Genomic DNA, 18,066 nt, shown 5'->3' with positions numbered 1-18,066 from the left:
AAATCAAAACAACTCTGAAATACCATGTTACACCTAAAAGAATGGCCAACATCAAAAATGTTCATGACAATTTATGCTGGAGTGGATGTGGAGTAAGGGGAACACTTCTGCATTGATGCTAGGTGTGCAAACTAGTAAAATCAGTTGGGAAATCAGTATGACAATTTCTCAGAAAATTAGGAATCATTGTATCTCAAGACCCAGAAATACCACTCTTAGGCATATATCCAAAGGATGGTCAATCATACCACAAGGACATTTGCTCAACCATGTTTATAGCAACATTATTTATACTGTCCAGACCTGGAAACAGTCTCAATGCCCCTCAACTGAAGAATGGATAAGGATACATTTACACAATGGAATACTACTCATTGATAAAAAAAAATGGCATCTTGAACTTGTCAGAAAAATGGATGGAACTAGGAAAACACCATACTGAGTAAGATAATCCAGACCCAGAAAGATAGTTATAATATATACTCACTCCTAAGTTGCTTTTAGACATAAAGCAAAGAATAACCAGCCTACAATCCCAAACCTTGAAGGAAAACCTAAGGGAAAAATAAATGGATCTGACTAGGAAGGAGAGAAAGACAAGATCTCCTAAGTCAACTGGGACCATGGGGATCAGAGGGGGACAGCGGAAGGGGAGAGAGTGATGTAGGAGGTTCATCTGTCTATGTGTTACTTTCATTGGTTAATAAAGAAACTGCCTTGACTTTTGATAGGACAGCAGTTTAGATAGGGAGAATAGACAGAACAGAATGCTGGGAAAAAGGCAATGAGGCAGATTCCAGATCAGCCATGCTGAATCTTTCCTGGTAACCCATGACCACATGGTGCTACACAGATTATTAAAAATGGGTTAATCAAGATTTAAGAGCTAGCCAATAAGGGGCTGAACCTAATGGGCTAGGCAGTATTTAAAAGAATACAATTTCCGTATAATTATTATTTTGGGTAAAGCTAGCCAGGCGGTGGGAAGCAGCCCGCTGTACCTTATGCAACAAGAGAGGAAGAAAAAAGGGAGTAGGGAATATATATGTAGCCCAATTAAAAATAATAAATACAAACTAGATTTCAAAGCCAAGTGTCTATGAACTTGAGATAGATAGTAAAGGATATATGTCTAACTTCAAGGTTACCATTCAGGGAAAATAGCAGAATGATACAAATTAAAAGAAGTCATGCAAATAAATCTATTGGAATATAATCTAGCGCACAGGGGAGGCTTAAAATGTACTATTAGTAACTATGTTGATAAAAATGTCTTACCCTCAAAATAAAGAAACAAACAATCTCTATATTCTAGTATATATATTTGCTTTTCAGTCAGTGTTTCTTTTTGGTGAGGTTTAGGCAGTGCAGCCTTTCCAAGAAAGTATGTTAAGGAGGTGAGCTGTGATTATTAAAAAGACTTGTCACACTTCTAGTTTACTTTCTGTGTTTCATGCTCTTCACCAAGGATGTGAGCTCTTAGCTCCCTGATCTGCTTCCAGGCTTCTCAGGCTTGGTGGACTCATGCCGCTGGAAGAGTAAGACCACAAAACCCCTCTATTCTATAAGTTATTTTCATTGTGCTATGTTGTCACATCAAGAGATAGTAACTAACACCCCTCCATCCCTCCTAACTTACACTTAGACCTTCTGCTTCTTGTACATGTAGATGGCAGAGGCACCAATTACCAGTAGCATTTTGGGTCCAAGGAACACAGCTACAAGGATTTCAGCAGTATCTGAGCTGGAGAGATGGCTCAGTGGTTAAGAGCACTGCCTGCTCTTCCAAAGGTCCTGAGTTCAATTCCCAGCGACCACATGGTGGCTCACAACCATCTGTAATATGGTGTGGTGCCCTCTTCTGGCCTGCAGGCATATATGCAAACAGAATACTGAGAATACTGTATACATAATAAATAAATAAATCTTTAAAAAGAAAAAGAAGCTGAACCTTCAAACTGTACCTTTTGTGATTATTATTAACTTTTTGAAATTTATTAAATTGGAGTGTTTGGTATGTAGCAAGTCCAAAGTCAAATTATCTTGGGCCATATTCAGCCCTCTTATTAGCCATATATTGCTTTCCTCTGTACTTGACATAACAGTTTTGTAAGAATTAGATAGATAATTTGAATGTACAAGCAGAATATTAGTTTCCCTTTAGAATGTATTAACTTAGCAGATCATTAGCTTCCACTAACCAAGATACCAAGGGTGTCATCAGATGGCATCTGAAGCCTCTACCAGAATTCTCTGCTGTGTTGTAACCCACCTCTTCCGTGTTTCTACCAATGCAATGTGACTGTCTTGACTTATGCCTTTCTTTGTTTTGTTCCTGCAAAAATTGCTTAAAAGTTCTAAGGTGATCTTTGAGGTGACCTAAATCGATGTGCCTGGGCACGATCACACATATTTTGATCTATTTGAACTATTATGGTTTAAGTATTACTTTTTACTCTTCATTGTGAAAGCTGATCTGTGAGTAGGCTCACAAGGTGAGTGGGATTCAGAGAAGCTCCTCACTGCTGGTATTTAGGATGATCCCTGGGACACTGTCCTTGGACAAGACAGACTCAGTCTCTCAATTACCCAGCAATAGCTGTGACAGGACATGCACACAAAGATGGTCCATTGAAAGAAAGACAATTGACACAGTATCTTGTTAACATAAAAGCATCCTGAAAAAAAGTCCAGATTTGTGGCATAAGGGTACCTGATCAAGTGGCAAATGGCCTGATCAATCACTTGCTGAAAACATGCAAATGAAGGATCAAGACTCTATAGATGAGTCTATGAGAATAGATGTTACGGTTTGTGGCCTCAGCCATTATAAAGCCCATGTCCACTCCAGTGTAGATGCCTTCTAAAATTTTTCTGTTATTCAGGAAAGAAGTGGTGTTTTAAATTTTGAAATTAATCAAAGGTTAAAATTTGGTTTTAGGAATAGAAACAGACTGGTTCGGTTGTTCATTGGTTGTAGGGATTCCTAACATGTAAGATTAGTTGAGTTCCTATGTTCGATCCCCAGCACAACAGCAACTACAACAACAGCAACAACAACAAGCAACCAGTCTAGCAGTCAATGCCTATAATACTAACACTAGCAAGGTGTAAATAAAAGCATTAGATGTGTGAGTTCTTACTAGCCCAGGTTTCCTGTGACATTGTCTATAACTGGTAGTTGTAAATGTACACCTACCTCAAGCTAGATTTGCTTAGGAAGAATATTTCAGCTAGGAATTGTATAGATATTGTTGCTCTGTAAGTGTATCTGTGGCAGATCAACTTGATTGTTAGTTGAGATGGTAAGGAGAGTGTTGGTGGCACCATTTCATTAGACACAGGGTTCCACACTGTGTAAGAAGAGTCCTTGGGATCAATACCAGAGCTTCAGCCATACTAAGGACCTGCTCTGTTCCAAGGTGATAGCTGTGTCCCAGACACAGACATTAACTATTTATCATCCTTGCTTTTTTTTTTATTTTTTGGGTCATTTTTTTGGGCAGGATTTGTCCTTCTGTTTTATCCCTTGTTCTATGGTCTCCAGAGTTTAGCAAAGATCCCCACCTGTAAATGAGGAAGGGCAAAGCCAAGTGGGATTGTCATTCTGGACAAATGGAGGCAATTATCAATGTATTTTATATTTTCTATCATTTGCTTTGCTGGCTTCCTCAGGAAACTTTGCAAATCTAGGGAAAATATTTTTACATTTACTCAGGAAATACCATCACAGAAGGGCCACAAAGCTGGAACCCTTCCTGTTTCTTTCAGTCATTTGCTTTCTCTTATTTTACTTGCACACTAAAAGGTCTCATCTGTGCCAAGCCTGAGTTTAACATTGTGAGCTCACTAGTCTGCATCTCTAAATGTAGTCTTCAGTCGGACTTAGTTTGAGGTTGAAAACAGTGATTACCCTCTGCAGAAAAAGCTAAAGGTGGTTCATGTCCTTATTGTTAATCATAAAAGACACAGACAGAAGCTAGTTAAACAGACAGTAACACTTCCTGGTTGAAAACATACATTTGAGTGGACTAGTGGGAGGAAGGCAGTGTGCTGTGCAGATGTCCTGTCCTGAGGTTAGTATGTGTGACAGGCTGCATTTGGAAATATCATACACATTTGTATTTCTTCAAATGTATCTCCTAAAATGCGCATCAAACCAGGAGTGTTATCAAGTGTCAATTGAAGTCATTCTATTTAAATGTGAACACACATTATATTCCTATAGGTTTGAGGGACCAGCCACTCCTTATAAGGAGTGTTTTGGTCGTCTTGACATTGTTCAGTTTCCAGTGACCAAACCTTTGGTGGGATTAATATCAGACTGCACATGGATAGACAATTTACACAGGCCAAATGACAAAACTCGTCTCACCCCTACAGGTGATTAATTTGCATCCCAATCTTCAGCTAATGTGCATCAATGTTCCCTTCCATAAAAACTGAACAAAAACATCACCATAGAAAAATGAAAATGAAGGTAGACTCCTGCTATGGACCGACTCAGGGGAGCCACTCAGACCGTAAGGGAATCAGGGCGAAGGCACAGGAGAAATCAGGATACGGCGAGGAAAGTGACACACAGACACTCTCAATGTTGAGACATGCTGTTGCGATTTACTTACTTCAGTGCAGGATTATATATTTCTTTTTTACAATCAAAGAACTTGGCAAAGGCATACATCATCAAATCATAAAACAGAAAAGAACAGCATAAAACAGTTTACAAAAAGAATCTTTGAAGATGATTTGACTTGGGCACAAGGACTTCTGCTCTCTCACACTTTACAAAACAAACTCTCTCTTCTTGCCTTCAAAGAGATCACTGCCCTTGAGCTAGACCATCTTTATCAGCTTGCAGGTAGCTGGTTGGTTTGAGTTAAGTGACCTTGTGTGCCTGGGTGAGAAAGAAAAAGGCTACTATCTCCCTGGGAAAGCTTTCTGCTAGGAAAATTCTAATACATAGTCTTGAATCTCTCTGAAGTTTACTTTATATCACTAACTTCAACTCTCCTCCCTTCTCAATTCTCAGGGTCAGATATTGTCAGGTTAGGTTAGGTCTTTTTCTTCCCACAAGAAAGGTTTCATAGGCCTTCTATTTACAACTGTACATATTTCTCAGGCAAATGCCTAAAGCCTCTAAGGTTTTTCCTAGTAAAATTAACTCCTTTTGTTCCACATCATCAAGGAATTGTCGTAATGATGATTCTGGCAATTCCCAGAACTGGCTACTTTTTTAAGGCTTTAATTAATAGTGGAGCAGAATTCAAAAGTGTCCTTAGCAGTTTTGTTTGTATCCGCAACTGTCTGGAATAGTCTGATCTGTTAGCAATATGCAAGAATCACAAAGAACACACAAACAAGGGAAAAGACACACATATGGCTCCAAGGACAGCCAGGTCGAGTCAGTACTAATGGCGACTCAGGTAGCATTACACCACAACTGATTGCCAAGGGACCGCCTGGAACATGCAGCTCCGAAAAGCATGAATCCCACTCCTTCTGGCAATATTTGCCCATCCAGTCAGCATTTCTGCTATACTGGCGAGACAGCTGTGGATGTAGCAGACTCCTATGCCTAAGTAGGTGTTTGCAAATCCTATGTATTACTGCAGCTGTTACTAGATGTGAGATCATATATTTATTCTTTGCCACTGATAGCTGTAGCAAAAATCCATAAAGGTGTAACATGGCATGCCTGTAGATTGTCTCTGCCCCTACTCTGAAAAACCTATGTAAGGAGAAGAGCCTCTATCCTGGTAGTTCTCAATCTTCGTAATACTGCAACGCTTTATTTCTCATGTGGTGGGGGCCATCAACCATAAAATTATTTTTATTACTGTTTCATAATTGTAATGTCACTACTTTTATAAATCATAATATAAATATCTGATATTAGTCTGCTGTGAAAGTTCTGTTCAACCAGCAGACAAGTCATGAACCACATCCTGAGAAACACTGTTCTGTACCCTGACATCCTCCTCTTTCTTAGTGATCTTACTAAGTTGTCCAGTGGCTTTTACAGCACAATCAGGACTGCAAGCACTTCCTCCAGAGGGGCTAATTATAGAGAGCAGGTGACCATGAGAAGGTTGAAGGACAGAGCTCAGCAACATACTGTGACATTGAGGTTGAGTTTTGAGTGAAAGGGGAAAATGTCAGACCTCAGAAATTGTTCTTCTGTAGTCCTGTGCAATATATGAGAGTTGTACCATCAAATTGGAGTTGAACAGTGTTCTGACTTGGTTGGATATTGGGGACCCTGGGGTCTCCTCCCTGAGAAATGTCCCTGGTATTTCTCATAAGAGGAATATTCATAAGAAATACCAATTACTTGGTCTCTAGGGTGTTGTGTGCAGCATGGGGGGCAGTACTATTCTGAAGCATAAGGGATGGTCCTGCCTTGCCTTGTTAATGTAACAGGTCTGTCAAGGGACTAATCATGAATATCTCCTGGTGTTTCATAAAATGTATCTAGGAAATTTTAAACCCAAGCTGCATATTAGAACATTCTGGAAACATTTAATATTTCAGATGCCGAAACCCATATCGGATCAAATAAAGAGACATGGATCTTAGATTTATCTCTGTTTCCCACATTATTCCAAGGAGAAAAGAGAAATCAGGTTGAGAATCATCAACCCCCTACCCCAACTTAATTGATAACTAAGGCCTGGAGAGGGAAAGTAAGAGTCCAAGGTCACATGGCTTCTGAGTAACAAAGCTCACATTGATGAAACATTTCCTACAAGTAAGGAGTTTCTCTAAATGTGTTATATGACTTCACTCCTTCAGCATAGCAGGTCTATATAGTGTGCTTGCAGGGAGAGTCTGTCAAGTGAGTCCCCAGGTCGAGAGTTGACTTCACTCTTTCAGTATAGCAGGTCTATATAATGTGCCAGCAGGGAGAGTCTGTGAAGTGAGTACCCCCCCGCCCTTCCGTGGGGGGTTTCCCTGGGCACACATGAGAGAGGAGAGTAATGGGATGCATATTGGGATGCCTACGCAGACACTGTGTCAGTCCTCTCTCCTGCAGACCACTGCACTATAGCTGCCTTGGAATGTCACTTATATCACCATCTAGAATGTGTCCATACCCTTGAACAGGGAACATGGCTGTTATCATCACAGGAAGTGATGACATTACCTCCTGATGCTAATTTCTCAGTAATTCTCGGGGTAGTCATAGCATTCTGGAAAAGTGAGTGCAGGTATCCAAGTTCTACAAAAGGGGAAATTGTCATTCAAATCCAGTAAATTATCTAAGTTGCACAATGATGATGTCATGTTGATTCTTGGGTGCTGCTTTCCATGTGATATGCAGAGGGCCGAGCATCTCCTTCTAAAGGATCTGTGATCATCACCATGCCACACTGAGGACACTGAGGCTGGAACAGGGACTCTGTCCCTCTTCCCTGCTTTGTCTCAGTGGTGATTTCCTGTGCCTCACTTTCATTTACCACAACAAAGTAACTGTCCTCATTTCTGTAATTCTGCCTCTGCCTCTTCTTCTCTAAGAATCAAACTTGAGGAATTCTAGCCCAAATTCCCATTCCAGGTAACTCCAGAAAGGAGGCTCTTTCACAAGGGGTTCCTACAGAACCTGATTTTCTCCTAATTCCAAGGATAGCCCACATTTTCAAGACTGGACATAAGAGGCAACTATGTCATTCAGAGAGAATAAGCTATGTAGGAGGAATGCCATTTTTGCTGTGTTACTCCATGGGGCAGGGTGATTTAGTCAAACTTATATAAAATTATGCAAAGTTATATAAATAATTTTCTCAAAGTTCCATAATTTGTTGAACTGGAAATCCTAAATTCCTAGACCAAATTTTTTTAGGAAAAAATTTAAGGCCTGGAGAGATGGCTCAGAGGTTAAGAGCATTGCCTGCTCTTCCAAAGGTCCTGAGTTCAATTCCCAGCAACCACATGCTGGCTCACAACCTTTTGTAATGGGGTCTGGTGCCCTCTTCTGGCCTGCGGATATACACACAGACAGAATATTGTATACATCATAAATAAATATTTTTTTTTAAAAAAAGGAAAAAATAGGAAAATCATAAAGATTAAAAAGACCAAATTAGTTTTTTTATTAATATGAATTTAGGTGCAGAATTTGAAAAATGTAGCAACTCTCAAAATTTCATGGACTGATTTAATATTCTATTTAAAAACAAAATTGTAACTTCCAATTTTATTGATCAATGGGACCTATAATGTAGATACAGAGATAAAACAAAAAGTACAGAAAAAGTTTGTATGGCTTGTTTTTCCAATAGACTTGCTTAAACATGACATATGAGTAATAGCCCTTCCTCTGTAACATTTCTTATTAGAAATGATGCTCTAACACATTTAGTAGAAACTAAAATGAAATAATATCTTTGTCACTTAAAAAGTAGCTTGATTCTATAAAAGTAAAGTGGTAAATATGGGGAGATTTAAAAGTCAATGTCATGTGCGTGGGATCCACCTCATCTTTCACAAAGAACTAAAGCCATAGCGAGCTACACCTTGAGGCAGCCAACTATGAGAGAGAGAGAGAAGGAAGTCATCAAGTGAGTGCTAGGACCATGTGTTTCTGGGAGGAGAGAACAGAAAACTGAACTGATTATTCAGACATCTGTGAAATCTGCTTTGAAGAGTGGATTTGAGACTCTCATCAAATTTTGTTTGCATGGATGAAGATGATCACAGCTAGTAGAAGCATCCGGTCCTTCCCGGCTTAAGCTGATTTAGGGAGAACTGGAGTCTGCACAGAAGCTTTCTTCTCTGTCCCATCTCTAGAGTCCAGGCTGCTGTAGCTGTGTACTATCTAAGCAAGGGAAGAGTTTCTGAGTTTACCCAGTTAGCGTTGTGGAAGGAAGACAGTCCTTTACACACCCTGATCCACGAGTCCACAGAAATCATACACTACCACAAAGTTTACAACCTCAATATTCAATATATCAAGGAGAACAACAACAGCCACACTCAAGCCTGTCAAGTGCCACAGGATTCAGGAGAAAATCGCTTCAGCAAAGAAGAGAAAAGAGCACTTTACATAAGAGTAAAAGTAAAGGAAAGTGGATCCTTTTTGTCAACAGTCTCTACTTCATAGTCAGGACTCAACAAATTCTCCCATAGGTGTGGTTTACTCAGTGAACATCTTCCCTTGTGACTCAAACCCATTTAAAATTGCTAATTTCTGTAGAAATAGAAACCTTATTTCCCATGTGAATGACATTTCCGAAGGAAAGCTGTTTTCATGTAAGGAAGCTGAAGAGCACAGGAGCAGAGACCTATAGACCCTGTCCTCACTTCACCATCTAAAGCTCATGGGAGATCAAAAGTCTCTGGGAGGAGTGATTGCTAATCCTATGACCTCAGTCAATCAGCCTGAATTCCAACCACAGCTCTAGACATTGCCGTCAGGGTTGTTTGTGCTTCTTCTTCTTCTTCTGTGTCTGTGGCAGTGTGACAAGAGTATTAACCTGACATGTAGGTCCATATGAGGTAGAACAGTGGAGTACATCCTACAGTAGTTGGGACATGGCGAGTGCACACGCTCACGACATTGAAAAGTAATTCCTTAGCTGACTTTCTGGGTCATGGATCATTCACTGACACTGGGTATCTGCATAGTGCCATGGACCTTGGTCCAGATTATGGAGTTTCATCTAGTTCTAAGTACAGATGTAGATCTGGTGATAATTATAGCTTGCTAAATTATCTTTTTATTAATTTGGAAAATACTGGAGGGTGCAAAGAAATAATATTACATCTGTCTCCATGTTTCGGAGAGTTCAAGGGTCATAGTGCTCACTGGCTCCATTGCTGTGGTCTCAGGGGAGGCAGAACCTCCTCATGCAGACAGAGTATAATGGGACAATATTGTTCATGTCCACCTTACCTTCAAACACCCAATCATCTCTCACAGTAGTTCCATCTGCTGGGAATAAAGGCTTTAATACACAAATTTTTGGGTATATTTCATACTCCAAGTATGACATTTGCACTAGACAACTTCACAATACTTAAGTAAATTCCTAAGATAAATTATCCAATAAAAGCCAAAGTTGCACTAAAAATCACAGTTTAGAAATTTCAATCTGCTGGCTATTCTGTTGTACTGGAGACTGTAGGAAAACAGATGATCATGGTAGGGAGACAGGAATAATGCAAGCAAGGCTGAATGAAATGTGAATATAAAGACAGAGCAAGGACACACAATGTCTGTCAGTGAAAAATATTCTTTAATGCTATCATGTGCAGTGGTGTTGTCCTTGTTCCAGTAACAGTATATGGACTGAGCAAATTGCTTTTATATATTTAGGAAGATGTGTGTTTGTGTGTGTTTGAAAGAGAGACAAAAACAGAGATACAGAGGAAATATGCATATAAAGAAAGTGAGGGAGAAAGAGAACAGTTAAAGAAACAGAGTCAATAAATTAGATAATGGGACTAGGGAAAAAAGATGTAATTATATATTAATTTTAGGAAATAAAAAATGTTTCAGAAAGTGCTCCAATCACTAGAAAGACTCATCATTTATTGCTAGTATCAGTTGCAGTGAGAGTACAGTAAGGACAGATTAAAAGTTTGACTTCTGTTATTAGATGACACAATAGATCCCCTAACCAAAGTGGGAGCCTGAGGGCTGATAAGCCTTGACCTGAAGTCATCAAGTTTTTCTAATGAACAAAGAAGGAACTGAAGTCAAATTGTCTTTGAGAATCATGAGCAACGACCACTCAGAGTATCAATCATCCTTATATGAGATGAAGGGAAACAAAGCTCCCTGGAGAATATCAACAAGATCAGAGATGTGTGAGTACATGGTATAGATGAATTGCTTACACTCTACATATCAAAGCCATAGTCCAGTACCTCATAATGTGACTATACTTGAAACAGGGTCTTTGAAGGAGTAAAATTTAATTAAGGTGGATCTTAACCCAATGTGACTGGTTTCATTTCAAGAAACAAAAGATCCACAGAGACATTCTGAAGTGAGATCTTGTGTGGAGAGAAGGAGAAGGTACGATTCACAATAGCAGAGGCATCACGGAAGAAAATACCTTAGTGGGCATCTTGACCCTGGGTTTCCAGCCTCCAGAACTGTGATGAAATGAGTGTCTATTGTATTGATTACCAGTCTGTGTACAATGTTGTGGGAACCCTACCAATAAAACACAAGCACTAGTAAGACAGCAGCACTCACTGAGAAGTTTGTGGTCACATGAGGAAGGAACTGGAGGACAGAATGAGGAAACTTAGTGAGGAGGATGATGGCTGAGCACTGGCAGAGACACCTCCCTCTAGCCACGTCACTGCCCTTGACTCAGGAAGTGAGCAGAGAGTGCCGAGTGTGGAGACAGACTGGCCATCAACCGCTTTTGAACTGACATGCTGTCTCTGATGGGACATGGATTTAAGTGGGATCCTACTAAAATAAGTTTGTCAGCTATAATATTAGAAAAATTTCATTATTATTTTTTAATGATTTTCAGACAGAATGTTTTTGGTCACCTGTGGGAACCCATGGACTCACATAGCAGTACTCCAGACATGGCCTCTAGAAAATGAACATTGTTCTGAGCTTCTCTCCTGTGGCAGTTCTGTTGTTTACCGGGAACCCTTCAGTTCTGTTCACAGTGAAGGGGACACTAGCCCACTGGAGCATGTGGCTCTAACAGACATTGACTTTCTCCCCAGTTCTTTCTGCCTTGCTAAAACCATCAGATTACATTCCTGAAGCTAGTCTCCTAAGGCCTGTTCCAGTATTTGGACAATCCCTTTTCCTGAGGCTGATTGCCAAGGTTCTGCTATCAATGTTTTAAAATCCAGCAATCAAAAGCCTTCTTGGGCTCACCTAATTAATATGCCAAATTAAACTTAAGCACCTCTTTCTAACATGGGGTTTCCTATTTTTTCTTTATAAAATGACATTTTCCTATGTGCCATATCTGTCTCCTCTCTATCCAGAGGCAGTACTTTGTCCCTCCAGGACAAATATCCCAGCTCCCTTTCCCTGGTTCCCTTCCCCTCTTTCTCTGTTTCCTGTCATTATCTCTTATCCCTACCCTCTGTCCCTCTAGGGCAAATAAACCTTTGTCCTGAGAACTTGGTCTAAGAACTTGAACTTGGGGGTCCTGAGTCAATACATTCCCTTTCACACAGGAGATACTGTTGTACTCCTGGGCATGCTCACCTGAGAGTCCCAGCAGTAGGGCCAGCAGCAGGATACTGTGAGGAGTGTGAGGAATATGAGTCCAGGAGTCCAGATCTAGCATGTTGAGAGCAAAGGAGCTTGCTCAATGCAGTGTCTGTGCTGGTGAGATTCCGGGTGCTAATCTGCAGATACTAGGTTCTAATCTGGTATATCTTATTTTGCATAAGGGGTGTGACTGTATTGTTCTGAAACAGGAACCATACTGGCTATTTTGAAATAGACACACAGTCTTGCAGACCAATGGAATAGAGGAGTTATTTATCATGCATTGTAGAGGGACTGAGATATGCCTAGGAAAAGTAAACTTTTCTTTTTTTTATAGAAATTATAGAATAATAAATACAAGTCACAGAGTTAGCATAGCACACCTTCTCATAGTTACTTTCTATGTATAGGTGTGTGATAGAGAGGACCAAATCTATTCTCTTCGCACATCTCTGCTGTGGTACAGTGTTGTGTGAGTGGGAATCCCTGTGAAAAGTCTATGTCTACAGAGGTTGTTGAATAAAACTCAGTGACTTTGGAGGGTTTGGAATGTTGAAGGTCCAGAGTCTAATTAAAATTTATCTAATGTTGTCATTAGTTTCCTAAAGATGTATTCTTCACCCACTTTGTAGTGGGGGAGATAATATCCTGATGAACAGATTAAAAACACAAACTTTGGACTGTACTAACAAAACCAACTAGAGGTCCAATGAATGCTATCAGATAGCATCTGAGACTTGTAGCTGAGATCCCTCCCTGCCTGTACCCATCTCTCTGGAGAGCCTAGCCTTGAATGACTAAGCCATCTCTCCAGCCCCATCAATGCATTTTTTCAACTGCCTTGTTTTGTGACTTTTGTTGTTCTGTAACTATAGAGACCTCACAAAACAGCCTCCATATTGGCACACAGGATTTGGGATAACCTAAATTTGTGTTTCTGGGCCATGATGACTCAGATTTTTCTCCCAAATAAAATGACTCTCATTTGTGAGAGCTGTTGTTTGATCTTACATGGACAGTTTTTAGCTATAAATTGTCATTCTGTGCTTTAGAGATTTAGGCTTACTCATCCACTTAGCTGCACCTTTATGCCTTTTAACCAACACCATCCCCCTGGTAGTTATGTATTTGAGTTCTTTAGATTTTACATGTGAGATCACATAAAAGATATTTTTCTAGCTTATTGCACTTAAGACAATGTCCTCCAGGTTCATCCAGAACAACAACAAAAAAAGCAAGCAAAGCAGCATTTGGATGAATAGTCAGACTGGTCTCAAACTTGTGAGTCTCCTGCCTCAGTCTTCCAAGTTATGAGATTACAAGATCTGCTTTCTCATTTTTGTTTCATGAGTAAATGAAATTGTCATGATGACAGTGTCTTTACTCACTTGACACTTATGTTGCTTCTATGGTTTGACTCTTGGATGAACACGGAATACAGACTTTATTAAGGTCTTGATTTTACTTTCTTTGACTATACACACACATAGTGGGATTGCTAGATCATCTGGTAGTTCTAATTCATTCTAAAGATTTGCTTACATATTTTTAAAATTATGTGTGTATATGTGTGTCTATGCATATAAGTGCAGGCTACAGTCCAAAGAGGGTGTGCCAGTTACTCTGTAGCTAGAGTTGTAGTTGTTTGTGAGTCACCCAATGAGGGTGCTGGGCATTGAAGTTGGTTAGAACACTGTGCACTCTTAGCCACTGAGTCATCTCTCCTGTTCTCCTATTTTTAATTCTTGAGAAAGCTCTGTGTTGTTTTCCATAATACCTATACTAATTTATATTCTCACCAACCAATACAAGATCAACAACAACAACAACCAAAAAACAGTCACTGTAGGGCCCAGCCATGACAAGCTCCAAAGAGGCCTAAGTTTCACTTTACCCTAAGGCAATATCTGCTTCTGAGAAAGACCACTCAGGCACCACCCAGGAATAGACCATCGAAGAGAACATACCTAACACTCCACAGACCCCATGAACCCATTCCCCTTTCACCAGGACACCCTCATGAGTGAAATAAATAATTAAAGCCTGCTGCTTTTTTTTTTTTAAAAAAAAAGCCTTAAGAAAAAAAATTGAGGGCTGGAGAGATGGCTCAGTGGTTAAGCGCATTGCCTGTTATGAGCATTTCCTGCTCTTCCAAAGGTCCTGAGTTCAATTCCGAGCAACCACATGGTGGCTCACAACCATCTGTAATGAGGTCTGGTGCTCTCTTCTGGCCTGCAGGCATACACACAGACAGAATATTGTATACATAATAAATAAATAAATATTTTTTAAAAAAAGAAAAAAAATTGAAAACTGTAAATTGAAAATGTAGGAAAACAATTAGTAGTCACATGGACAGGGCCCTGCTTCTGTTAAGGAGCTAGGGTAGCAGCTCCCACTCTGGAATAAATGAAACCTGGGAGAACCTGAATCAGATCTACAAGGAGGAAGGGAGAAGTGAGGGCCAAAAGCAAAACAAGAACCCAAACTCCAGGAGGAAACTACCCCAATGGAGCACTTTGTCTGAATTTCGTATGACTTACACCAAGGCAATGTGAGCACACAGCCTTTGAGCCATCCTAGGCTCTGGAGACAAAACATGAGTCCTCCCATTTTCCTAGTCAGGCCAGTGCACATGGTACCAGTAAAAGCATTTGAGTCCCGTGTGTACCCCTACAATAGGGCTCAGCTTCAGGATATTCTATCCAGATGAACCTCAACCTGAGTCTAAGGCTGTAATGATATGTGGCACCAGGTAGAACCGTGGATCCCATGGGGGTCAAGGGGAGATGGAGCGGGGGACGATGGACAAACAGGTCATTAGGCGGACCTTAATGGGAAGAAAGTTTATTGGGAAAAGGTAGGAGGGAGGGGCACAGAAAGACAGTGACCTGCCACCTCAGAGAAATGGCAGAAAGACAGAGAGAGAGAGAGAGAGAGAGAGAGAGAGAGAGAGAGAGAGAGAGAGAAGGTGGAGCTTATCTCTTAAAGGGGACTTCGCACCTGCATACAAAGTTCACAGTGAGTTATCAATTAGAGGTCCCCAGGCTGGCCAGGGTACTGTTTGAGTGCATGCAGGGGTTGCCACTCTGCCTCTGCCAGGTCCCCAAGAGATGGGCCAAGTAGCATTTGCCTGGTGATAACAGCTATGCAAGGCCCACACTAAGGGGGTTGGTGTACAGGTGAGCCTTTGCATGGCCTTGCTGTGGTGCTCACTCGGCCCTCCTCATACCCTATACAGCAGTTCCCTCTGGGACAGAACCAGGCTCAGGAAGTCCGCAGAAGTTTATCAGAGAACCTTGATCCAGCTACCCAAGAATGAGACTATGGGACCTGCAGAGACCAGGCAGCTGCTGTCACCTACATCGAGGCCAAACAGTAACAAACAGAAGAGATTCCCACAGATAAAGGAAGTCAGGGAGGAAGCTACCTCCAGCCCTCAGGACAGGAAAGGTAAGCTGTCATGTGGAAAACCGGTCACAGTCCCCTTGGGAAGCTCAGCTTCCAGCTAGACAGCAGCTTCTCTCTCCCAAAACCCTTTCCCCTTCCTCCCTCCTTCCATTTCCACAGCAGTAAATGCTAACTGGCTCATTTCTATCTTTCGGTGAGGACGGTAGAGTTCTAGAAGCATGTACTTTCTCTACACGGTCTGGATGTTTTGATATGAGAGGGTGTGGAATCTAGCTTAAAAGTCTTGTCACTACTTCTGGTCATGAGGGACAGCAAGCTTCAAATGTGTGAAAGGTGAACCTAGGTTTTTATGTTGGGAGATGTTGGTGTCAAGGGAAATGGACTGGAAATGTTATCCTTGAGCAAGGCCCAAAGCTAAATTAATGGAACTGCATAAAGAATAGATGAAAGTGAGGCCCAGAAGTAATTGTTTCATTTAGGCTATCAATTGGGAACTGAGGATCTAGACTCCACCCTGCCCCACCCCATTAGTTATAGATTCCCCTTTCTCTTTATTTTCAGTTAGTGGAACCAAAATACAGCTATCTTCACTGTAAAGTTTGTAACCAGAAGGGTGAGTGCTTATGTGTGGTGCATCTCTGGTACTGATAAAGTAAGCAAATATGGGGGAGGGGCACTAAGCCTGGAATGCCCAGGTGTTAGTGGGAGAACTGGGTTTCCATTCCTTCATCTTGGCATCCTTGCTGACAGGCAGCCCTGATGAATTTTATATTGACACTCCCGCTGAGTGTGAAAGTCAATGCCTGAATAAATAAATATACTACCAGGAGCAGTAATGTATAAGCCCATTACTGAAACATTTGGGAGAGGAAGAATCAGGTTCCTACCAGCTTAAGCTACATAAAAAGACCTTTACACGTGGGGGCCAGCCATAAGCTAAGTCTGGGCAGGTCACCCAAAGGAAGTTCTTTCTTTCAACCATTATCACCTGCCAGTGTAGATTTAGCCCTTGAAAAATTTAATAAGAGGCCCAAGTCTCAGCACTTTACCCTAAAGCAATACCTGGTAGCAGAAAAAATCCCACAAACTGAGATTACCAGACCACCACCCAGGAGCAGACCATTCAAAGGAAATGCCTAACATTCCAACCACTGTAGATAGGATCACCTGCCAGCATGGCACCTCACCAGGACACCCCTAGACAAATGTCAGCCAATCTGAACTTCAGAGACTCCTCACCCACACCTTTACTACTATAAAAACCCAATTCTAATTGAGCTCAGGGCTCTCTGGTTATTTCAATACGTTGTGATGATGCAGTGCGGTAATTAAAAGTCCGCCAGGCTAGCTTACAAGAGATACAGCTTTAATAAAACAGACAAAAAAACTTACACCAGAATCCCAACCGTCCAGAATGCTGGGTCCAGGCCGGGGGGGGGGGGGGGGGGGGAGAGAGAGAGAGAGAGAGAGAGAGAGAGAGAGAGAGAGAGAGAGAGAAAGGGGAAGTGCACCAGCCAGGTTTATAGGTAAACTTTTGCCTTAGGGCGACACGCCCCAAGGACAGAATGTGATTGGCTGAACTCCCCTATCAACATTGGACATGCTGAGAGACCGAGTTTGCAAACTTGACTAAAATTAAGGCTCTTTGCCTTTACATATGGGACTCCGCGGATTTGGGCATAACAACACACACCTCAAAAACAAACAAGCTGGGTGTGGTGGCACACCTTTAATCTCAGCACTTGGGAGACAGAGACAGGCAGGTCATTGATTTTGTAACCAGCTTGGTCTACATAGTGAGTTCCAGTACAGTCAGAGGTACCTAGTGATACCCTATCTCAAGACAAAATAAGACAAAAACCTCTCCAGTGTCTAGAGAAACACAGTGTATCAAAAGAGCTGGGGGTTAAGCTGGAGAGGTGGCCCAGCAGTTAAGAGCACTCACTACCCTTCAGACTACACCACAAGCACCAGTAACCATTTCCCTCTTCTGACCTCTGTGTGCACTGCACACATTCAATGTACATACAAACACTCATACACAAAATTTTCAGTGAAAGGTAAACAATAAGCAAATTAAATGAAAGGAAACAACAACTGGGAACCTAAAGAATGTATGCATATATCAGTTTGTATTAGGAAGGCCAATTTCTCTTTAGGCTTACTTCAAACAACTTTGTTGCAAGTGTCAAAAGAAACTTAATTCTTACCTAGTAGAAGCAATCCAGTGTCAGGCAAGCACACAGAATGCTTTGACTGTCTGCCATGTTTCTGTTTGTCTATGTGAAGCCTCCATCACAAAGTGCTTAGATCTTACACACCTGGATATTGGTATGGGGATACCTAGGTCTTCTGTATGTGTGAAAGCTTAGATTATTTTAGGAAACGGGATAAAAAGCACAAATTCCATTAATGTTTTTGGAGAGAAGGAGGGGGAAGATTCACTACTGTAA

General features: G+C 41.1%; 1 pseudogene; it reads left to right on the top strand.

Moving 5' to 3' along the window:
* Positions 1 to 14,711: 14,711 nt before the first annotated feature.
* Positions 14,712 to 18,003, top strand: LOC148118760 (protein ZAR1-like; annotated as a pseudogene).
* The last annotated feature ends 63 nt before the right edge of the window (positions 18,004 to 18,066 follow it).

This window comes from Myodes glareolus, chromosome 20, assembly GCF_982192425.1.
Source record: "Myodes glareolus chromosome 20, mMyoGla1.1, whole genome shotgun sequence".
Taxonomy (NCBI): Eukaryota; Metazoa; Chordata; class Mammalia; order Rodentia; family Cricetidae; genus Myodes; species Myodes glareolus.
This window is presented reverse-complemented; position numbering and strand designations above follow the sequence as displayed.